This window comes from Cebidichthys violaceus, unplaced genomic scaffold (genome assembly GCF_023349555.1).
Source record: "Cebidichthys violaceus isolate CVI_PGR_0920_01 unplaced genomic scaffold, fCebVio1.0.p SCAF_4, whole genome shotgun sequence".
In the NCBI taxonomy this organism is placed as follows: domain Eukaryota; kingdom Metazoa; phylum Chordata; class Actinopteri; order Perciformes; family Stichaeidae; genus Cebidichthys; species Cebidichthys violaceus.
The window spans coordinates 19,632,457-19,658,372 of NW_027176594.1; the positions used below are offsets into that span (position 1 = coordinate 19,632,457).

Here is a 25,916-nt window from a genome sequence, read left to right on the forward strand (position 1 = left end):
TTATTGAGACCATCCGGTTTTAATCAATACAGTGCAATATTGTAGGCCCTTATATCCCATTGAAGGGAAAGTTTTACACAAAACTTTTGGATAAAATCCAAAATAAAAACAATTTAAAAAGAACACTTTATTTTGTTTGGTTTCACTACCCATGACATCCAAAGACTCTGTACTGCTCGGCCAACTCCGCCATGCCCAAACAGGTACGTTCGTGTTCCTCAGTTCGACACTCTGCATCTGTGGGCCAATACTCAATCCAGGTTCTCTCTCCGAGTACATACTGATACCTGAGGAGGAGCAAAGTGAAAAATGCATTGGTTCTTCATGTGAACAGCTATCTGTAATACGCTGGATCATAATATGAAAAAGCCTCCTCTCTCCTTCTTTATGTTAATTTACTCTGTCAATAGCAACATAAACAAGAGAACAAGAAAGGCTAACTTGATTTAGTAATAGAAAGCAGTAAAAACATTTAAATACACACACCACAAAACTTTCACACAAAGAACAAGCTTACGATTGTTCTTGGTCATCTCTGTAAATATTTTTGGCTGCACCCATGATAAGGTAGTTGTTGCCTGTTCTCAGATCCAACGGCTCTCTGCAGTGTGGATAACTAAGCAATGTGCGCACTTTATTCAGAGGACCCACATCCTTGCTTCCTGTAATTAAAATATAAGAGAACATAAAAAGGGTAAGGATTAAATGCATAGCTAAAGGTGCAGTACAACGAAATTACTGATGTATTGTCACATATTCCTAGTGCCACAGTGGAATCATGCTTCACGAAACAGTTGGACACACGCTTATTTGGTTTCTTGCAGAGAGTTAGATTGATACCACTCATGACTGTACAGCAAATGTGCAGACGACAGCCGGCTAACTTAGCTTAGCATAAAGACTGGAAACTGTCAGCCTGGCTCTGCACAAAGGTAACAAAATCCACCTACTAGCACCTCTGATATACTCTGTTTAATCAATACAAAAAATAAATTGGTAAAATACAATTCACCTTTTTAAAGGGCCAGTGTGAAGCAATTAGGGGGATCTATTGGCATTAATAATAATAATAATTAATTTGTATATTTTCTTCAGAGTACAATCACCTGAAACTATAGAATCATGTTTTTTGTTACCTCCGAATGAACCAGTTTACAGTATAGCTACATAGAGACCAGGTCCTCTTCATTGAGTCTGCTATGTTGCACTGCCATGTTTCTACAGGACAACGCGAATGGCTCCATCAGAACGGACAAACCAAACACTCCAGATGGAGCCATTCGCGTTGGCCACCGTAGTTCTCCTATACGCTTGACACATGGGAAAAGTTTCGGCTGGTTGCAATCTGCAACCTCACCGCAGCCAGACTGTACTGGAATATTTCTTGGCTAGAACCAACCAGTAACTTCCTGAAGCGTCCGCTTGTTACCTGGCAATGCAAGCTAATTTGGCTGGCTACTACAAACATGTGAGTGGTACCAGTCTTCTCATCCAACTTTCTGACAAAAAGCAAATATGCACAAATGATAAATACCCACCTTTGATGACTTGCAGTACCCGCATTTTGTAAATATCAGTGGACAAACCGTCTCTATACTCTTCCAGTCCCACTTTGTATGCTTAGGACAGACAAGTTGCAGATTGTTAGCAGAGTTGCTTATACTTGCTAGTCTCTTACTCACACAAACGTACATTCTTTGTATAAAAGTGCTTTATAAATGCAGTCACGCTCACTTACCAAAATCTATTTTACTGTTCAATTCAGTCTCACAGATCTTAGCTGTGCGCTCATCATTGCTGACTTTGTCCTTCTTCTGCATACTGCAGTTCTCTGGAAATACACAATTCACAAAGTAAAAACACGACCGATGACCTTATAAAATAAACCCATGTGGATGTGAGAGTTGGTGGGTGAGTGAAGCTGTATCTAAATCCCAATTTAAGTAATTCTTTAGCTAGACTTGTGCTCTGATCCGACAGGATCCTGCAGGCACTTGTTGCCTCTTACAAAAAGTTCTGATCATTATGTTACAATCTGGTGATTTACTGTAAACCAGTGTTAATTTTGGAAAGGTGTTTTATATTTAGTCTTATTCAGCATTCACATGGAATCAGGCAGACCGTAGAAGCAGACGGACGCCTTGTAGACGGCACTGGACAAACCAACCAACAGTCATACAGAATATCTTGCTATGGTGATGGAATAAACTATATTAAATAAAACTATTTCATGTCTACTATTTTACGTAATTATCTTGTAATGCATGTGACTGTAAAATGCAGCTTTCTCTGAAACTTCAACAACTTTGTCCTTCCGTGAGGGAGCTACACAACATCCGATTGTAAATTCTGTCGCAAATGTCAAAATGTTTTATCTTTGGACGGCAATGCTGTCAGTATTGACAGTATTCTCTGCCGGCCTCACATTATTTTACTGTCATGTTCTTGTCCGGTAAAATGATATCTGGTTTGTCGTCTGCCTGATTGCATGTGAATGCAGCATCTGTCTTAGTCTTTAGATGGAAATGCTTATTTGTTGTAATCACATTTTAGGCATTTTCATCCTTCATAGTTTTAGTCAACAACAACTCAAAATGTTTTTGTCCAGGTTTAGTTGACGAAAAGTCATTACATTTTAGTAAAGTCTTCAAGAAGTACTACCCTGAGCATTCCACTCAGCACTTATTGTATTCATACTAGTTTGTTGCACTTTTTGTATTCGTATTGGTTTGCTGCACTTATTGTATTCGTTTGTTTCTGCACTGTTGCTCTGGTTTATGCTCTGTTTCATGCCTTAGATGCTTATGTAAACAAGGAGATGCACTTATGACTTCTGGTGACAAGTAATTCTCTTGATTACCAATGTTGAATACACTTATTGTAAGTCGCTTTGGATAAAAGCGTCAGCTAAATGACTGCAATGTAATCTAAACTTTTAGTCAAAAAATGTTCTCCGCTTGATTTTGTCAGTTATTTTTCTATATCTGTTAAAAAAAAAACTTTTTGTAATTTTAGCATTATCCGAAGAAAAACCCAGGTCGAATGATTAAGAATGCAGCTCAGTCCAGTCGCACCCACCAGGCTTATTTTGAGAGCCAATGCGCCCAACATGCAACGTGCTGTGTGAGTGTGTGTGTGTGTGTCTGAGACAGAGTAGTTTGACATCATCCTGTTTACCTTCAGCACATGTGCATTCATCATTTCTACAGAGCCGCATTAACTTTCCAGCTTTCCTCTCTGGATGGTAGAATTTCACACAACGTGTTTCTGCAATGGAGAAGAAAGACATTTGAAAAGAAGTTTGTGGCAGATGCAGTAAATCAGAAAATGTATATTAATACTTTGAAAATGTAATATCGACTGCTCATCCGCAGTGTTGTCTACTCTGACATCTATTGGCAGCAAAGTACATGGAAGCATCATGTGTTTCTAAGAGACTGAGACTCACCGTCATAGTATTCATAAACAGACACAGCAGCTGGTTGAAGGACGCCCACTTTCAGCTGCTGATGGACCCTGAACGTGATCTCCTCAGGTTGTGTGTGAGAAACCTGTGGACAAAGGTAAGATGGAGATAAACACAAAGAACAAGGCAGAGAGAAAAATTATAAAAAGGTAGAAAACAGGGATGTCTTACCTTGTCCAGGTAGATAATGAGTGAGCCTCTTTCTGACAGGACGTTGTTCATCTTATATTTTGCAATGGTGCGAGCACGTCCTCTGGACAACTACACACACATGCTGTCAGACAACTTTCTAAACCATAAAAAATGTGTGTCTCCTAATAAACACAACTTGACTGAACTGTTTGTGGGTATACATGTATCTATCCGTCAGTTCTTACTAGGTCCAGGTCCTTTGTGTCAACAGTGAAGCCAGTTAGCAAGCCAATATCCAAGATTGACATGGATGCATCGCTGTCCTTGTCCTTATACCTACACAAAGAATAGACAGAATAATTAAATAACAGCATAAAGGAGATGGAGAGAAAGAATGATGTTAATTATGTTCAAAAATTTACTATATCTAGCCATGTTACTGTAACACTGGTCTGTATGACATATTTATTGTACTCACAAAACCTCTATTTTCAGCTTGTATATCTTCTCATCCTCATCCATTTTGTCTGCCGGAGCAAGTATTTTGTTTATTCGTAAGGTAAGGAACTTAGCAGAAACAAACAGATAAAACAACAAATAAACAGAAAGAGAGAGAGCGCATCACATTACCTGGGAGGAGCTGCACAGACATGTTAAACTTCTGACAGTCACTCTCCTTTTCTTTAGGATGAGCGTAATACAGCGACACCATCTGTCACATTGATAAAAGTGGGTCACAAAATGTGATATACTAATAGCAATGTGTCTAAAAAATAAAGTCTACACAAGGTTAAAAATGTATTTGGTCTCATCTGAGATTCAAAAATGACAAATCAACAGATGATAAAAACTCAGAATCTGAAAACATATTGTGCTTACTGTCAACATTGCTTCTCCTGAGCCGGTGGCAGTCACTGTCATATTCTGGTGTATATCATTGATCTGTGGGAATTTAAATATGCACACAAACACACATACGGTCAGCAGAATAAACCTACAGCAAACAACAGGAGTGGTGATATTATGTCACGGTTCAGGAGCAGAGCAGTTCCCCAAAACTGGTCGTACGGCTGTGGTGCGAAGCGCACCAAATGGTGGTCTGCGGAGTCTGTCATGGCCAGATTGTACTGTCACGGTTCATAACAAGGTAAAGTAACAAACCATAGAAAATGACACAAGAGAATACTGCTGGAAGGCGATGACACTTGGGGTAGGACAAATACAATCTGGCAAATGGAATAGGGAAAGCAGGAGAGTATATATGTGTGGGGTTGGTAGAGGGAAAAACCAGGCGCAAGTGTAGTGAATGAGAAATCAGGAGGGAGCCGTGAGGAGACCAGGGTTGAGCCACACACAGACAGAGACACAGAAACACAGGATGTTACATAATAATGAGCCACAGAGAGTTTGTGTGTCTTCTCACCTTAGATGTTCTGGTGGTGTAGTGGTTGTGCCAGTTGAACTTGAACTTGTCAGGCCTTGACCTGCCCGTGAACATGATGTCCACATTCAGATCATACTCTGGTTCTTTAACATTGGCCCAGTACTCTGCTATTGCCTGGTACACTATTATGGTAGCCTAGAGAGAAACAGAGTGAGAAAACAAGGAAAAAACAATAGAGTAAACATAGGATGGAGGTATCAAGATGCAAAGAGAGGTCAGTGTTACCTGAGTTGATCCATAGCCTCCGCCCACCCACTGCTGCTTGTTGAACCATCTCACAACAGGTCTGGCTTCTTCAAAGGCCTTTATCAACAAAATCAAAGTAAATGGTTGACATTTCCTGTGGTCTATAGTTGCATATAGATTCAAAAAAGTATTCATTTAAAATAGAGAGATGTCCTGATTCTGGTACTGTTGGGAAAAAATCAAATGACTAATTATTGTGCGTTTCCTTGTGTCCTGATGTGACCATTTGTGGCTCCTGTGTGAACTCTCTTCACTTTTGCTATCTCAGATGTTCTTCATTTAGCAGTTGCAGTGACCTTCTGTACGTCAAGATGATGTTTGCTTGTGCGGAAGGGGAGAAGAATGAGAAGAACGAGCTTCTAAATCAGTTTTTCCTAATATCGCACAACCAAACAGCAGCTACTTGAAACTTGAAACCATCATTTCAAGGTATTTGCATTAGTGAGACACACATTTCATTGACTTTTGTTTCCAAACCCTCCACCCTTTTAGTGAGGCAACATGGATGATGACTGAGTTGTATTTTTTTGTAGCATGAAATCCTGGTGAAACCCAAACAAGTGGGACATGCTCACCTTGGCCTTGACCAGAGCAAGAAGAGCATAAGCTGTGGCCTCCAGAGTGTAAACACGTCCCTTAGGTGTCGGCCAGTGGGATGAGTCTGAGGAAGACACACACAAATAGCTTTTTATTACAATGCTGTACCTGGAACAAAGCTTAATTCACTGATAATTTCCCAATCCCTCGTTTTAGAATCTAAAAATAAAATGTTAAAAAGAAAGTAAAATGTCCTCAATTTTAAAAATGTTAACTATCTTTCTACATAAGAGTCCGACTGAGAACAGACTATTAAGAACAATAGCGATTATTGATATTACAAAGATTAAAAAATCTGATATTTGGTTTTAACACAAACATGCATTTCTGAAAAAAAATCCTTTAAATTTTTAGTTCAAAAATTGTTCCAAAAATATATATTGAGCAGGACACTATATAGCTAATAAATGACATTGTCAAATCTGGTGGACTATCTGTGTAAATGAGACACTGTTTCTAAATCACTTCAAACATTTTTTACCCAGTAATATTATCCAACATACCATTGTGTTTGTCGGGCTCAAATAAACTTATTATAAAAACTATTAGTAGATGTGTAATATCTAAACACTACAACATAGAATCGGTTTCTGAAAATTATTTTAAGAATATTGTTGTGTGACGACACCTGGGGAAGCAAACTTGAAGAGGATCTCCTGGTTCAGTTTGTCTTCATTTGCCAGGGCATATGACGTCATGGCAACAGCATATGGGTTGGTTAGGCTCGGCATACGCCTTTTCAGATAGACTACTGCTTTGCCTATACTGCCTGGCAGACTCTGGGTGAAAAAAAGGAAGGAGAATGAGGAGAGAACAGTCGGATGACAGTCATCCATTCATTTTAAATATCCCATTCTGTTCAGGAATGTTGTAACATTTGATCCTGGGACATTAGCTAAGACTGAGTTACTATTTGAGTGTGGCTTTAATGCTCCATGGAATTGCCAAACCAAGGTTTGGCAACAAATGAATGTGTCACATGCTTCGAAAGAGTCATTTTAGCACAATTGACCTTTCGATAAACCCCTCCCCTCAAACAGCAATTGCTATTTTGGTTTAGCAACTGTAACTAGACCCGACAGGTCGTTCCACCTGCTGAAGCAGTATTCAAACAGTTTTTTTTAGCCATTCTAAAACTAAAAACACAAAAGCAAAGATATAAGGAATGGATTAAACATTGTGTCGCAATAGTCAACTTGTCCTTGTAACACTACATCGAGAAACATTACTCTCATTGCATAAGAAATAATAGTATTTCCCGACTGAAGGTGTTTTTGGTAACTTAAGCCACTCTGTTCAGATGTTTATTGTTTTTGATGAACTCCAGCAACCTCCAGCAAACATCACTGAAGACAGCTTTACGTTACAAATATAGCTAAGCTAAGCAGCTAAGTTATTAGAATATATCTAAAAATGTATACATACATGTATGTGTTTATATTCAAATGAAACAAGTCTGATTGAACATTTGTCCTTACCATACTTATAATGCAAGGACTAACTAGCTCTACATTGCAATACAATATCCTGTTCAACCAACTCACAGAGCTAATGTTAGCTTAATTATGTATTTAATTACAGTCGACTAAATCTGCCCGTGGCTAGAAATGCAAACTGGAATTGTCAACCTCTGTGTGAAATGTAGAGCCAAAGTATTTTGAATAGTAAACTCGCCTCTGTCCTTTCTGTAAACTGCATGTGCAAGAACGGAAAGCTCTATGAGTCGTGACAATAACTAAGAGAGACGGGACTTCGCAAATGGTGAGTTGCTTCATCAGTGTCGTCCATCACTTGAGTAGAATCTGAAAGTTAAGAAATAAAAGCAGTGGAGGGAAAAGAAAAAAGATTGTATCGTACTCACATTAACAGTGGCATTGCATAATGTGCGTGACTCCTGTATGGCAATGAGGCAGAAAGCCGTCATGGAGGCATCTGAATCTCTGCCGCGAACATCACCCTACACATGTACGGACACAAACGTGTTGATTTATATAAGGTTTTAGCCAGTGACGTTGTTTCCATCTTGTTATTTTGTTATCAATGATAATTAAACCAGATCACGTACAATCATCTCTCCGTGAATAACCTTTCCATTTTCTCTAAACAAGCCGTTAGGTTGCTGCGCGTTGAGAATCAGATACTTAATAGCGCCACAGATGTCATTGCTTTGCACTGCCACCAGACTGTTGGCCATGGCAAACACCTTGGCAACATAAGCTGTCAGCCTTAGAGAAAAGAGGAGACGTTTAGTTTCCTTTATTTGCACATGAAATACACCATCGCCACATAGTCAGAATTTAGGTTAAAGGAGAAACATTTCTTGGTTATTTGAAAGCCTCACCAGGTGCTACTTTGGTGGCTGGCCCACATAGCAAAAGACCCATCATTTTTACGGTAAGCAAGCTCGTTCTGGTAGCCTGGACACAAACAAGAAAACACAACCAGTTTGAAGAGCCCTGTTACATTTTTCTCTTGTTATAATTGCATCTTTTAAATGATTCTGCTGTCGTGCGTTTTTGTTTGTAGTCAAACTTATATAGTCTATAAGTCTGAAATCTGAAAACTCACCTCTTCAGGAAGTGCTACCCTGAGCCTTCCACTTCCACTGCACTTATTGTATTCGTATTACTTTTTTGCACTTACTGTTTTTCTTTGTTTCTGCACTGTACTTTGGCTCTGAGTTATGCTCTGCTTCATGCTCTTAGATGCTTGTTTGGAAAAGGAGATGTACTTATGACTTCTAGTGACTAGTAGTTCTTTTGATTACTTACCACTAATACTTAGTGTCTCTGCTTGGGTCTGTGGGGCAGTGGTACCATGCATGTCTGCCATACTGTTTTTCTTTTAGATACCACTTCTGCAACTCCAGGAACTTAAAAAACCCACACAGAGGGGCATCAATAAGATTCCTGGTATCTGTGTCAATACCTACCAGTCTTGATGTGTTGGAGGGCTTCATAACGTTTCTCAAAGCCCACATTTTCCCACTGGTTGGTTTTGTCCAAATAAGTTGCTGCAATGACAGGTAGAGTCATGTAGATCATGTTCTGCTCTCCACAGCCTGAGGGTTGTGTGATCAGACTACCCATAGACTTTCCGCTAATGGCATTCTCCACCAGTGCAGAAACTTGTTCTCTCCCTGCATTCACACACACAAACAGAAAAAAACTGAACGTTACAAATCAACACCAAGAAACATCCAAAGAAACATGCAAAGGTCCCCCACAACCAGTGAGGTGGTCAGTTCATTTTACAGGCACTATGTCACATAACGTGCCCAAATATGACATAACATCTCACCTGTCACAGAGATCTGTAAGCTAGTAGGTGTGTCTCGAACCAAATCTTTCTTAGGAATTCCACTGAAGAGAGTTTCTTCTTGTTTACCAGCTGAAGGGATTAACAGTGGGCAAGTTGAGGGATCAATTCGCAAGTGATAAAAACACAATATTACCAAATTACAATATAATTTAGCTGTTTATGGGTAAACTCACCTACACCTTTAGTAGAGGGGTCTAGAATTATAATCTGAGGAGATTTAACCTGTACACCTTCAGGCTGGAACAACAAAAGTTAGGACAAACATTACAACTCACAACTATATTTTCATAGTCTGCTGGTGTGTAACAAAATACATTACATTACATTACATTACAGTCATTTAGCAGACGCTTTTATCCAAAGCGACTTACAATAAGTGCATTCAACATTGGTAATCAAAAGAACTACTAGTCACCAGAAGTCATAAGTACATTTCCTACAATACAATATGGCTTGCTTGTTAAAATATTCTCTTCATTTTGAGGAGACTGATACAGTACACATATGCAAGGTTAAGCCCCTATTGATGTGTGTTTCCTTATAGTGACTTTAACAGGGGAGATCGCTGTTTCTCTTACCACCACCCACAGTATCTTCATGATTCCATCATTGAGCGACAGATCTTTGACAGTTGCTTTGACCTCAATGCCGTATTGTCCTTTTTTCATGGGAATAATAACGAATGGCACAGAGCGTGTAGTATGGGGCCCAATTCTGACCTCCTGGCGATACTTCCCACGTTTAGAGGCTGAACTGCACACATTGTCCTTCTCAATCAGATCCACAAGCACCTTGAAAACAGAAAGAGAGAAAGAGAGTGAAGTGTGTGTAACTGTCAAAAGATGAAGACCCCCATTGAGCGGATAACAGGGATCATAGTCATCAGTTATATTTTAGGTCCCTAATTTGAAGAAATGTAATGCTTAATATTGTTTCCTTTGGGATCAATTTGAACTTGAGAATGGAAAGGTACACTGTCCCAGTTCTGGGGACCAACCACCATTCATCAAAGACTAGAGTAAGGAGTTAATTTGTTCTATTTATTTTGAATGCCACTCGTTGCATGTCAGTCCAATATTTACTGTTGTTTTTGCACTTTTGTTTGAAATCTCTTAGAGAACAATATCTTGATCTAATTGGCCCCGGCATGAAACACCAGAGCAGAGGAACACAGACTTACGGTGGCAGGATTGTCGCTGTAGTTGTGGAGGATTGCCTTAACTTCCACCTGCTCTCCACGGACAGCAGAGTACGGCAGCTTAAGATCAATAAAGAATTCCTTCCAGACAATTACCTCAAACGGATTGCCAACACAGATTCCTTTAAGATGAGAGCGATGAAAACAAAAAAACAAGAGATGAATGAGAAGGGAGAGAGAGAGAGAGAGAGAGAGAGAGAGAGAGAGAGAGAGAGAGAGAGAGAGAGGTGTAAAGGATGGGAGAGGTTTACAGATTTTAGTCACTGAATCCTCACCGTGAGTTTTTGACAGACTAATGCCAGTCAACTGCCAGGTTGTGATTGAGTCTTGCAAAGGAACATTTTTTGTCAAAGATGTGGTGACACTGAAAGAAAGAAAAGGGTTAACACTTTGAGAGGTAAAGGGTAGCTTTAAATCGTAGTGGTGTCAGTGTGAAGTTATCAGTATATTTTGTGTGTGCATATTTCAGTTGACTCACCAGTTAGGTGTTTGTGGAGGACAAGCAGGCAGTTTGATGTCTGACCACAGCCAACTTTCAGGGAACTTGGTGCGAGACACTATTTCATTGGTGTCCATGTAACTGTTGTCATCCACCTCACCTAAAGTGTCATTAAAAATGTTGCTATTTTCATTCGGTATGACCATGAATAGTAACTACTCAGAGCTTCAAAACATCCCCTGTCCCCGTCTCTTACTGCGAGCAAGTAGGAGACTATCCACCTTCCTGTCAGCTCGCTGGGCCTCCATCTCCTCGCAGCAGTGCAGGAAGGCCGTGACACAAGCTACACCATCAGTGATGTACTCGCTGCGCCTCTCACATGTGTAGTTGAGAAGGGTTTCCTTCATGCCATCCAAACAACAGTCACTCTGCAGCTGGTCTTTATATTGACTCACTGGGAAGAAAGAGGGTTGTGGAGGAGAGACAGAGGTAAGAAGATACAGACCACCAAGAATAATCGTGAACTGGAAAGGCAAATTACAAATTAGAAATTGCGCTTCTTTAATTCGCATGACCTCTTACATTAGACCCTTGATTTGAATAAGGAAAATCAAATAAACAAAGAACTAAATGGGACAAGGAGGGGGAACACTGACAAGAAAAGACGGATCCTTCTCCCTTCAGTATGGAAAAGTAGAAGCATGAAGAAGTAGATTGACATATTAACTCAAGAAAGTATGAAGTAAAAACAGTTTCACCTCACTTTTATCTGTCTATGAATACATAGCATGGCAAAGACGAGAACAGTGAAAGTCAATGGGACAAGCTGTCCAACGACACTGAAGAGTGCCTGAAGATGACTGAAGATGTGTTTATTGGGTAGTTTAGAGCTGTGGTTCTTACGTAAGCTGGTTGTGACGTCCATGATAGTAGTGGCTCGTTTCCTCCTGCTGGGGGCTGGACATTTCAATTCTGGAAACACAGACAAGTTTTTAACTTTAAAAGTTGGAACTAAACTTGATTTGTGCTTTGTATAATTAATGTGAAAGTCTTTAAATCAGAGTGAGGTCATTAATCTGGTTGGAAATGTAGACAAGGCGAGGCTGTGAGAAAATTGAATCTACAATTGCACATCCATTTGTTGAAATGTTAAAACATTGTATAAATGCTTTATTATAATAAAGTGTTGAAGGCAATATTCTAAAACCCCTAAAATAAGGGAGGAACCATGATCAGCTAATGTGGCAGTCACAATAGTTCAAATGGAAATGCCTGAAAGTGTCGGTTCAATCAAAAACATTATCTCACTTACATCAGGTAGTATCTGGCAGTTTTGGTTTTATGTGCCCAAAGTTTAAGATATCAGTTTGAGGTTTTGAAGAATTAAAAAAACTAGACAGCAACGAGAAATCTATCTACATGTCAAAATACTGAAAATATAATGCAACCGTTCCAGTCCACATACTGCTGTCCGGCAACCACCACGAAACCATCAGCTTCCACATCCTGCAAACCCCTCACATCCCCCTCATTCTGGGATACCCCTGGCTGCGTCGACACGATCCTCACATCAACTGGACTACGGGGGTTTTTCGGGTTGGAGCCCGTCCTGTCATCTAGTCTGCCTGAAGCAAGCCGCCGTTCCACGAGGTCCCGCGCTCACCAATTCCACGCCTGAACTTACGGGGGTTCCCACGGAATACTTGGACTTTAAGGAGGTTTTCAACAAGTCCAGGTCCATGTCTCTGCCTCCCCACCATCCGTATGATTGTGCCATCGACCTCCATCCTGGTACGTTCCCACCTAAGGGGCGCCTTTATTCCCTGTCGGCTCCTGAAAGAGAAGCGATGGACAATTATATTAATGATTCCCTGGCTTCCGGTCTCATACGCCCCTCGTCCTCTCCCGCAGGGGCTGGATTCTTCTTTGTGGAGAAGAAAGACAAGACTCTCAGACCCTGCATTGACTACCGGGGCTTAAATGAAATCACGATTAAGAACCGGTAACCCTTGTCACTCATCGCGACGGCCTTCGAGCTACTTCAAGGAGCCACCATCTTCTCCAAGCTCGACCTCCGCAACGCCTATCACCTGGTCCGGATCAGAGAAGGGGATGAGTGGAAGACGGCATTCAATACACCTAAAGGACATTACGAATACCTTGTGATGCCCTTCGGCTTAACCAATGCCCCCGCCATCTTCCAAGCCCTGGTTAACGACGTGCTCCGAGACATGTTGGACCGGCACGTATTCGTCTACCTCGACGACTTCATGTTCCCATGGTTTCATTCCTGGGATATATTGTTTCCCAGGGCAGCATCCAGATGGATCCCGCTAAGGTTGCTGCCGTCACTACCTGGCCTGTCCCTAACTCCCGCAAGCAACTTCAATGTTTCCTGGGGTTCGCCAATTTCTATCGGAGGTTCATCAGGAATTACAGTGCGGTCGCTTCCCCACTCACTGCCCTCACCTCCTCCAAGATCCCTTTCCTGTGGACCTCTGCAGCCGAAGAGGCCTTCTAGAACCTGAAGTCCAGGTTCACCTCAGCACCCATCCTCCAAGTCCCGGATACAGACTGACAATTTGTGGTGGAGGTAGATGCCTCCGACATGGGGGTTGGGGGTGTTCTGTCCCAGCGCTCAGCCACTGACCAAAAGCTCCATCCCTACGCCTTTTTCTTGCGTCGGCTTTCCCCCGCCGAGAGAAACTATGACATTGGTAACCGAGAACTAATAGCAGTGAAGCTGGCCCTGGAGGAGTGGCGGCATTGGTTGGAGGGGACCAAGCTCCCATTTCTGGTTTGGACCGACCATAACAACCTGGAGTACATCTGCACACCCAAGAGACTCAATTCCCGACAGGCCGGTGGTCGTTATTCTTCACACGGTTCCACTTCACACTCTCCTATCGCCCCAGGTCCCGCAATGTCAAGCCTGATGCCCTTTCCTGTCAGTTCCAGGGGGAGGAGGAACCTACCTTTGGCTCCTCGTCCATCCTTCGTGCCTCCTGCCAAGTAGCCATCCTCACCTGGGACATTGAGGAGACAGTGAGGGCCGCGACTAGGGGTCAAGCCGGTCCCAGCGCATGCCCTCCTAATCATCTGTTTGTCCCACAGGGCCTTCGGTCCGACGTCCTCCAGTGGGCCCACTCCTCAAAACTTACCTGCCACCCGGATATCCAAAGGACTCAGGACGCTCTTCAGCAGCACTTCTGGTGGGTCTCGCTCAACGAGGACACCAAGGAATTCATCAACGCCTGCCCAGTCTGCAATCAACACAAGCCTTCTCACCAGGCTCCGGCCGGCCTCCTGCAGCCTCTCCCAGTGCCTCATCGTCCGTGGTCCCACATCTCCCTGGACTTTGTCACTGGGCTACCACCATCTGAGGGCCACACCGCCATCCTGACTGTGGTCGACAGATTTAGCAAGATGGCCCATTTCATTCCTCTGCCCAAACTCCCGTCTGCTAAAGAGACTGCAGAACTCATATCCCAGCACATCTTCTGCCTGCATGGGATTCCAGTCAACGTAGTCTCCGACCGAGGTTCTCAGTTCACCTCCATCTTCTGGAGGGAATTCTGCACTCTGCTGGGGACCACCGTCAGTCTGTCCTCTGGGTTTCAGCCCCAATCCAATGGCCAGACGGAGAGGAAGAACCAGGAGATGGAAACAGCCCTCTGCTGCTTGGTCTCCCGGAATCCTGCCTCATGGTCCCACCAGCTGATGTGGGTAGAATACGCTCACAACTCCCTGACCAGCTCCGCCACAGGCTTGTCACCCTTCCAGTGCTCATATGGGTTCCAGCCGCCTCTGTTCCCCACGTTGGAGAAGGAGGTTTCCTGCCCTTTAGTCCAGACCTTCATCCGCCGCTGCCACCAGACCTGGACAAAGGCCCGAGCAACCCTGCTCCGGTCTGCCGACCGCTACGCAACAGCAACTAATCAATACCACACTCCAGTCCCCATCTACCAGGTGGGTCAGAGGGTGTGGTTGTCGACTCGGGACCTACCGTTGCGGGTGGAGTCCAGAAAACTGTGACCTAGATTCATCGGGCCTTTCGAGATTGAAAGGATCATCAATCGCATCGTTGAAGGAGGCCCTGTCTACACGGTTCATCGCCTGCTTCGCTCCCGCCGCTGGGAGCGAGGTCTTCAGTACCTGGTCGACTGGGAAGGGTACGGTCCGGAAGAGAGGCAATGGGTGCCGGCTCGTAACCTCTCCGACCCCCGAACCATAGCCCGGTTTCATCAGCAGCACCCAGAACAACCATCCAGGACCAAGACGCCTGCCAGAAAGACACAGCAGGTTCCCGGTGCAGACTATGAGGGCCCTTCCTCTGGGGCAAAGGAACCCTACCGCCAGACCCCGTCCACCCACCCGGCTGGGGACTCTGCCTCGGAGGAGTTCTAAGACCCCAGTATTTAGACCCCAGTCTCACACACACTCACTGCCAGATTGTTCTCCGCTTCCAGTGTCTCCCTTTGGACTGATTCCCCGTTACCGACCCCGCCTGTCTTGGACTACCCCACCTTGCCTCTGCCCCGGTAATTCACTCAGCCTTCTGTCCCGACAAAGAGAGACTGGCGCTGTATTCCTGTGAAGATTATACCTGTTGTGTGTGACAAAGAAATTAAAGCTTTGATTCAAATCATCCCTGGTGTTTGTCGTACTGCTCCTGGGTCCTTACTACACTCGTTACAGCCCTCGAGGGGATGGGCGTCTCAGGTTCTGCACTCTCCCTGTTTGCATCCTAATGGGCAGGTCGATCCTACCAGGTGACATGGAGGGGGGGGCGTGTCGAAACCACGCATGTTGACTACGGGGGTTCCACAAGCTTCAGTTCTGGGCCCCCTTCTCTTCTCACTCTATACAACATCTCTGGGCTCTGGTATTCGCTCGCATGACTTCTCGTACCATTGTTATGCCAATGACACCCAGGTGGTCTTGTCATTTCCCCCCAACGACACCCAAGTGGAGGTACGCATCGCTACGTGCTTGGCATCTCAAAGTGGATGGCATCTTGAAGTGGATGTCGACACACCCCCTGAAGCTCAACCTGGACAAAACTGAGCAACTGTTACTCCCGGGGCAGGGTTGCCCACACTGAGACTTGTCCCTCACCATTGATGATACCGTGGTGACGCCAACTCGGACTGCGAGAAATCTTGGTCTGTCATTCTCAGTAAACATTGCATCGGTTACACGCTCCTGCAGATTCCTGCTCTACAACATCAGGAGGATTTGCCCCTTCCTCACTGACAAGACGGCGCAGGTGCTCAACCAGGCTCTTGTCATCTCCCGCCTGGACTACTGCAACGCTCTACTTGCCGGAGCCCGGCGTCGGCCATCAGACCTCTGGAGCTTGTCCAGAAAGCTGCAGCTCGTCTGGTGTTCAATCACCCCAAGTTCTCCCACACAACTTCCCTTCTCCGTTCTCTACACTGGCTCCCTGTAAGAGCACACATCCAGTTTAAGACTCTGGTGCTAGCCTACAGGGCAGTGAAAGGAACAGCTCCTTCCTATCTCCAGGCCATGGTCAGCCCTACACCCCTGCCCGACCACTTCGCTCTGCTGCCTAGGGGCAATTGGTTGCCCCGTCGCTCAGAGGTCCCTGCGGCCAATCGACGGCTGTTTTCTGTCCTGGCCCCACAGTGGTGGAATGAACTCCCCACTGACGTCAGGACAGCAGAGTCGCTGCCCATCTTTCGCCGCAGGCTGAAAACTCACCTTTTCAGAAAGTACTACCCTGAGCCTTCCACTTATTGTATTCGTATTAGTTTGTTGCACTTATTGTAATTGTATTGGTTTGTTTTTGCACTGTACTTTTGCGCTGGTTTATGCTCTGGTTTATGCTCTTAGATGCTTGTTTAAAAAAGGAGACGCACTTATGACTTCTGCTGACCAGTAGTTCTCTTGAATACCTATGTTGAATACACTTCTTGTAAGTCGCTTTGGATAAAAGCGTCTGCTAAATGACTGTAAAGTAATGTAATGTAATATTATATTAAAATGCTCATGGCAGTATTCTAAAACCCTTAAAATAAGGGAGGGACCATGATCACCTAATGTGGCAGTCACAATAGTTAAAATGGAAATGCTTCAAAACGTTGGTTCAACCAAAAAACATTATCTCACTTACGTCAGGTAGTATTTGGCAGATAGTTATGGTTTTATGTACACAAAGTTTAAGATATCAGTTTGAGGTTGTTGGCTTTTTCTTTGTGTCGCTCGCAGCACTGAAGAATTAAAAAACTACACAGCAATGAGTGATTTTGGAAACAGTGTCTCTGAAATCTATTTTCATGTCAAAATACTGAAAATATAATACAATTTGGTTTATGATGCTGTTCTTCTACTGTCCACTAAATGCTTACTCCTAAAGTCTACATGTGCCCACTTCTCCTTATTAGAGATATTTCATTGATACCATTTTAAAACCTAAATAAAGGTATTAATAGGGAAGGGGAAAGTAAAGTAGTGTCACCTAGTCTGTAGGGTGTCCCAGAAGCCACAGAAGCCATGTTGTACTCAAACATCAGCCCAGCATCGTAGAACACACCCATACTATCCTTCCCTCCACCTGGTGTGCAGCCTGTGTCGTACTTCTCTACAATGTCCCACACCTGAGCAGGTCAGAGGTCAATCACACACACACAAATACAAACAAACAAGACATAGGGTTACAGTATGCAAATCAAACAAACAAATCTGTAAACTCACATGACAGATCTCATATGTGCCCATTAACTCATGCAATGTATTTTGCTGCAGGACAAATTTACGCCAGATATTATTTGAAACCAAAAGCTAACAAACGTGAAATTTAACATGTGTGTTCATTTTTTTTAGACATAGCTTTTTAAATAAAACCCCTTTCAAATATATTTTCTGAGAAAAATATGACATAAAGAATTTGCCTTTTTCTGGGTGAGACGGTACTTGTTGTTTAGGACGTAGACACCTTTGTCAACTGCCACCAGTCCCACTGTGGCATCTGGATCTCCTGTGACCTTCAGAACAAACAGCCTGCGGGGCTCATAGGAATTTTTGACTGCTGTCGATTCAAGCTTCAGCTGAATGTGAAGGGCAGGTCAATGAATGAGATGTGCAGTTCTGTATTTTTTTAAGCAGTTTCATATATAAAAAATATGTCTGAGAAATTTACAAATAACTTTATCAGCTTTTGTGTTTTGTTTGCCCACTTAAACTCTACTACATCAGCGTTGCGTGTCTCACCGAGCCCATGCAGGAGTCCTTGACATCCACCCAAACAGAGTCTGATACCACTTCATTGCTGTTTGTATGGTAGTAGGCTATGATGCGGAACGATGGCAGCATTTCTTTGGTTACAGTAACTATCAGGGAAATCAGAAATTGACCTTTTGTCCTGTAACGGCCGTTTTTCACCAGCTGACCTCTGCTCAAGATCTAGGGACGCAGATTTGAACATCAGCACTTATCAGACATGCATGTATATTTTACACACGACGTGGGATGCCACCAAAAGAGTAATATATGTGCACACATGCACTGGTGTAAAACATCTCTCACCAGGTATGTGATGTCAGTGTCATGGCTTTCCTGCCGCTTCAGGTTGAGGTTGATTTTCAGGTTGTCTCCTAATTCCAGCTCCGCTGTATCCACACCTGCAAATGTGACATGTTGTGATAAAACACCCAAAACATGTAGTGCATGGTGCACACTTTTCCACTGCTATCTCCTTATTTTGTACCATCTGATGTTATTTCGGGATGTCCCTCACCTATGTGGATGTAGTTATTGCTCGATGTTGTGTATGGTAAAGCTACCATGGAGGCTGATGCTTGTCTTTCAGGGTTAATAGCAGGATCATTGGTCCTTGCCTGCAATTAAAGACACACACAGGTAAGCATAAACACACAGTTGAAAAAATAATACTTGAAGAGTCCAAAGTCTATCTCAACGTATCATGGCTGCTAAATAGAATGACAAACATACATTACACTGACAAGAAGTTCACTATTGACATGCTGTGCAGTAAATGTGCGAATGAACAATAACATGGAGCTTGATTTCACCTCTTCAAGTGAACGTCAAAAATGTTTGCCAACGAAAGTGGAAATTCAAAAAGGGTAAAAGGTTCAGAGACTTACAGTTATTGTCAAGCTTGGGTTCTTTGCCGCTGTATTGATAGTAAGCTTTGCGATGCCATTGGCTGCGGTCATGGCCTGCACCTGACCTGGATCCACCACCACTCTCAAGCCTTGTGCCGGACTGCCGTCAGGATTCACAACTTCAACCTACCATCAGAAACACAAACAGCTGAACAATCAGAAATCGACTAACTGTCTCATTGAAACACATCTTTTTAAGGCCAAACTCATGTTATTAGATTAGTTTGTAGTTCTAAGTATCATGACTTAGTTCATGGTGACCCAATGGGTTGATAGACAAATTGCTTTGTTCTGTTTATTAAAATCTGCCTTAACATAATGAAAGTACACAGCAAAATATTGATCTAATCAATAACAGTTATGAAGAGAGCATTAAGCAGCATGTGACTTGCACATTTACGATATACTGCCATCTGTGTTTTCTGAGAGTGTAATGTTGTCTGTAATGTTTCTTTTTATTTAAGTAGAAATATAGCCATTTGATGAAATTAATTTATTCCTAACATGTAACAAATAATAACAAAATAAAACAAGAAGAAACCAATAAAATAACAGTAAACATATACAGTTAATTATGAATAAATACATATTATATGTTGATGTGACACAAGGCCCCTTCCTCGTCCCTGTACCTTTGAAAACAATTCTTAAACTCATTTATATCTGTACTTTCCTCAATTTCTTCATCGAAACCATTCAATAAATTCACCCCACTTATTAAAATACACATGCTCTTCATAGTAGTACGAACACAATTTTATTTTTTTAGATTAAATATTCCTTTTATAATCCCCTTCTCTATCTGAGAAAACATTTTTGTATGTTGCCCGAAAGTGCCAAGCCATAAGCCATACATATGCTGTCATTTCATGTAAATGTAAATAAGTACTTTACCGCAACATCGAAGGACATTCCTGGTTTGAAATATTTGGGTGTTTTCTTGAAGTGGATGGTGTAAGGTGATGTGACAATCTGGATGCTTCTCAACTCTGCCTCCACCATTTCACTACCTGTGTGTTGATCAGAAACACAAACACATTCACACAAAAACTGATTACAAGAGTATTTAATTTTATTTATTTTACATCTCCTGATTTACTTTTGTTAGCTGGTAGTTACTTTGATCAAACACACTGAAAAGGCACATACACACAGTCTCTCTGTCTTACCGCTCTCTGTCAGCACACTGACGGCCACAAATATGGAAGTCCCCACCAGTTCATTGATGTTTGGGAAAGTCTTTGTGATGTGCTCTCTCTTCAGTGTGACCACTCCATTACCTCTCTCGACCTAACGTGACACAATTTAAAAATGTATCTTCAAATACAGTACAGTGGTACAGTCAGTGAACAGCCTGGTTTAAGTCTGAACATCCTAAATAATTAATATACGTATGTAGGCAGAAATGTAAAAATCCAGCTGAAATTACTGAAGACGTATGAATAACAGGAAATTATAGACATTTGTCATGTTTTAGAGTCTTGCAAAACATTAAAAAAAATACAGCAAAAGTGTAAAAATGTGCTCACCTGCACTCTCTGAAGAGAACTTGGGAAGCTTTTCTTTTGACCATCTTGCATAACCCCAAATACCACATAGGCGGTCCCATCCACCTCTTCACCAAACAGATACCTAAAGCCACAAGACAGGGACATGTTAAAGCCCATAATGTAGCAAAACAGAAAAATCAAGAACAAACACAAATCAGACTTAAAAAAAAGCAACAGCCCCAAACACAACCTTTGGACAACACCCATCATTTTTCCTCCTGCAATCAATCTACCAATCAAACCTGATCTCTCAAACCACAAAACAAAAACCTTCACATACACAGCCTTGATGTTGACGACGAGCTCTTCACTGTCCACGTAGAAGAAGGAACTCATAAGTGTCAGTTTAACCTCAAAACTGGGCAGCACTGCAAAATGGAAAACATTTTATTGTGTGTCCAATCAGGTAAAAACAATGAGTGAATGTTTTAAATTTATAAAGGTTTTAAATAGAAGTGCATGTAATGAAGGACTCACCGTATTCTTTGACCTCGAACTCTGCAGAATAGCTCTGCTGCGGATAGCTGTTGAACTTTGTCACCACCTTCCACAGTCCTGGACTACACACACACACACACACACACACACACACACACACACACACACACACACACACAATTCAAATAATTATTTAGAGACTGAAAGTAACAACAGACTTCGGATTGCGTGAAGTTATATATACATATTTATATCTTTCACAAATTGAGATGTAGGCCTATACAACAGAGCTGCTGCACAGAACTTGACATTTATATTACTGCCCTACAACACTGATGTTTATAAGAAAAGGTTTTAAGTTTTCAGGTTGACTTTGCATTCAATAGAAATGGTGCACTTGTATTTTATGCCTTTGTACAGTGATAAGTTTTGTTTTACAGGGATTAAATGTATTTCCATCCATTCACAATTAATATTTAGATCTTAAAAGACAAATTGATCTACAGTGTAGTATTCGTTACTTCATCAGATGGTTATAATTGGCTCAAATGAAAAGTCTCAGTATTCAGTGTGTCTTCACACTTTACACACCGTATGACTTACATACTTATATTTAGTTGCTGTCCAAACAATAAATTAGCAACATGGTAATTCATTGTAAAAAGCGCCACATAAACATGTTAAAATGTAAGCTAATTTGCATAATCCTAAACGATTTGACTTTTTGAGATGAATTCACCTGCCATCCATGTTTTATCCAAAGTGTAAATACGTCAGAAAATGTATAAAAATGCAATATGGAAAATGTAATTTAAATCTGATAAACTACTGACCTGACAATTTCAGCAAGTTGGAAATCTCCAGAGTGGATCCCTGATTTCAAAGAGACTGAACCAAGTGGTAAAATGATGCCTTCAGGGGTCTAAAAATGAACAATTTTCAATAACCATGAACAGAGAGCCGTGGTAAGTTACAAATTAATTCAGTAAATCTATGCCACATTTTAAGTATGTCTTTTGCCTACAATCCACCATCCTCGTCAACGTCTATTTGGCTATAGACTATTTGCTAGTGACACTTTTTTCAGCTATTTCTAAAATGAAGGAAAAGGCTGTCTTTAATGCGTAAAATCCACCACTAGAGGGAAACATGCATTTATTTTTACTCCCAGTTACAGTTTATGATATCACTTTCAATTCTGTGCTTATTATAGATTAATCACAATACCACAATCTCGGTGGAAATAGAAGCATCAGTTTGGGTTTCATCATCCCTCTCTACTGGCTCCATATGAGGCGTCACTGCAAACATCCTGTAAAGAACTGACATAGAGAGAGAAAGAGGTTCATTTTGATGCTGAGGGTTGAAAGACGGTGATTCTATTTTCGGTCATGTGACTGTTTAAAAACATTCTGAAAAGAAGGGTTCTTTTAACTCCACAGTAATTTACAATAAAATAATTTTTGGAATTTGGAATAAAGACACTTAAAGACATTGTCACAGAAGTACTGTAGGTGTGTTTTTCAGTGCTGACGCAGATTTGAACTCACCTTTGCTGTTGGGGGTGTAGAGGGTCTTATCAGTCTGTATGAAGATGTTACCGGACTGAAAGGACACTAAGACCACTTTCTCCAGCAGTCGGTCAGGAAACTGAGCTTGCAGGTACACATACTGCTTCATGGTGGCATCAGTACTGAAGTCTCCAGCAAGGATCTGAAACCAGTATGAAGAGACACCAGTAGTGCATCAGTAGCAGGGTAGGGAAGTCTAAATCATTTCTCGAATCATTTATAGATTATTTGTGGCCATGTTAGAAAATGAAGCCAAGTAAAAGTAATAGATAATTACATATACAGTGACGGGATTTAATTTACCGTTATTTGTCCAAGCTGCTGGAAGTCATTTGTAGCGTTAAGTGTCACAGATGTGGTTGTCAGCAATATGCTTTTGGTTGGATGGTTCCTCACGTTGATTTCGACATTGATGTTTTCTCCAGTGCAGTCTTGACACTCCACAAAGATGTTTTCTGCTGTACCTACACGCAACAAGTTGGGGGCAGACATCACCTTCCTGCAGAGCAGCAGGGAGAGAGGAAGATATGGAGTAATATTAATATTCTGTAGTCAGTGTGTGGAAAACCTCTTAATTGTATGCATTTCACACACCATAAAACACACACACATAACTATAAAAGTGCATTCTTGCAGATCTCCGCCTGGTGTGTCTCCCTCTCCCCTCCCAAACAAAGAAGAGTTGAATCTCACTCAGTTGTCCTTCTAGGCTCCCTCAGAGTCACGATGGTGTCAAAGATAAAACAAAAAAGAGGGACTTATTCATCTTGTGTAGTGCCTAGCTTCATTGGATCATAACGTATAACGTGTGGTATGGAATTAATCTGCAGATGCTCCAGTTCAAAATTAGATAAACATCAGTTTTCAAGCCACGACAAAAGCCAAAATGTGACCTGCAAAAGTGAGGCCTGTTTTTGGCCTAGCTGATTTGTGGAAATGCTGTTTGCTTCTGAAGCAGTCATTGATCACTTGCAGCCCCTTGTGGCCGGTTAAGTGAGGTGTCAGCCATCAATGACGATATGAAACGGTCAATAAATATTTTTTTTCAAAGATTGTGAATCACGGTAACTATGGGAGGTCCTAAAACATACAGTCATAAATGAGCACAAAACATAAAAGGCTGATGGGTCCAGTGTGTGCGAGATTTGGTGGACGGACAAACGGATACAATCACGCATGCACACAGGACCGAATGCATGATCTCCTACACGTTTAAGTCTGGTGGAGATAATAATGGAAGGTTGTCACCTTTTAAACACAATTACAGGTTTGCTTATTTGTCTTTTTCTACGACCCCTGGCTTGTAACCCTTCATCACAGGTATCAGCCTTACTGAGAGCATGAGTGTCCTTTTTTTGTGAGATTTTTGAGTGCTTGATGAAGGAAACCGTTTCAGTATTTCACAAGAAAAAAGTCAGAAAAAATAAACATGGGTTTTGTGAAACAGAAATGTTTTAATGTTCTCAGATTTATATTGGTTCCAAAGCCTCAGGCTAACTCAAGCTGTGAGTTAAAGTTTAATTTCATCCAAATCACCAAGATAAATAAACCTATTTGCCCAGATGAGGATCATGACTGCATGGACTTCCCCCCAATGAGTAATCTATTAATTACTTTGATGAAGATCCAGCACTGGACTAACAGAACATTTCATCATGGCTCTAGACTCTTGCTCTGTCTGGCTTTATGCATCGTTGTGCAAACTCTGAACCAAATTTAGGGTCAACTAACTGACCTCATTTGAAAGTCCACATTACCTTGTGACACAAACGACAAACTGGACCATAGCTTCTCATTATTTAAGACACAAGTCAAACCAATATTTATTCACTTTTTAAATTGAGTTTAAATGCAGATATCGTTAATGCTCTCATTAAAGTTCAACCAAAAATAATGTGAATACCAGGAAGAAGAACAAACAAACAAACTGCATATTTTAACTTTGTTTTTGGTGAAATTCAAGCCCAGGCAGTGTGTAAAGGAAAGACAGGTCTACTTACAATGGAGCTCCATCAGCCTGAGAAGTCAGGGAGGCCAAGGCCACAGAGGCCACCAGCCACAGCAGAGTCCTACTCATTCTCCTGACTGATCCTGATCTGCTGTCAATGGAGAATGTCACTGTACTGCACCCTCCTTTTATCCTCCCTCCAACCTCCTCCTGCACCTCCACTTCACCTCGCTAAGTGTTTCTGCACGCATTTATGAACACAAACACACATTATCATCAACATTATTTCCAAGCAGCAGTTGAGAACAGGAGAACATTTTTATTTATGGTCCCCCAAGTAACCAGGTTACCCCCAATTATTCTGAAATATTATTTGTGGACTGATAATTTGTCAATTTACATCATATCGAATCCTTCCCAGGCAAAATATGTGAACATTCAAATTTTTGGAACATTTTTGTTACAGTAAAGACATATAAATATAGCAGTTCATTTTACTGATTCAAATTTACAGCGTAAGCTTTGAGTTTTTTAGGAGCTATTGCTTAAAAAAAAAATAACAAGTTAATTTAAACTGTAAATACTTTGATTGTATCTTCTGAATGTACACTTGGGAGATGTGGTGATGAATACAAGAAGTTATTAACAGCTGTACTATTACAGGTTTCTAGATAACATCTGGGGGGTGTGGCCTCACACGAGGGAGGATTTTGAAGCCTTTCTGAACACTCTCAACAATCACAGTGACTCAATCAAGGTAAAATCCACCAGCAGTTTGACCTCTGTTGATTTTCTGGACACCACTACTTTCAAGAGTGACAGATTCCATGACAGCCACACACTGGACATAAAAGTATTCTTCAACAGACAACCACGCTCTGCTCTACAAGACAAGTTTCCATCCAAAACACACTTACGCAGGCTTGATTAAGTCACAATTGCTGAGATTTCACAGAATCTGCACTCAACGGGAGGATTTCAATTCGGCAGTCAGAGCGTTGTTCCTAGCTTTGGCCAGCTGAGGGTACTCTAGGACTTTTCTGAGAAAATATCGAAGGTTTCAATAATCCAAGTCTGAAGCGGTGACTGATAACCTTCCATTTGTGTCCACATATTCCCCGTCAACTGTTGAACTTGTCGGAGAAAGTAGGAGGAACTTTCACAAACACATGACAGGATCACAGCATTATTGCTGCATTCAGGAGAAACAAAAATCTACAGGATCTCCTGGTAAAAGCGAAGATTAAACCCCCTTTCGGATCCTAAATCCAGAGCACAGGCCGAATATTTTCAGCATCGTAACTGGTTCACTAATCGGTACACAAAAGAGGTCTTCCATACAATGACCCGTGGCAGTCTGAAATCGAAATTTTTTATGTATTTGACCTCATGTAAACAGTGTGGTTTGCAGTATGT

At 41.8% G+C, this 25,916-nt stretch overlaps 1 pseudogene; it reads right to left on the reverse strand.

Annotated features, from left to right (window-relative positions):
- On the reverse strand, positions 1 to 24,777 carry LOC137885221 (complement C3-like; annotated as a pseudogene).
- Positions 24,778 to 25,916: the final 1,139 nt, after the last annotated feature.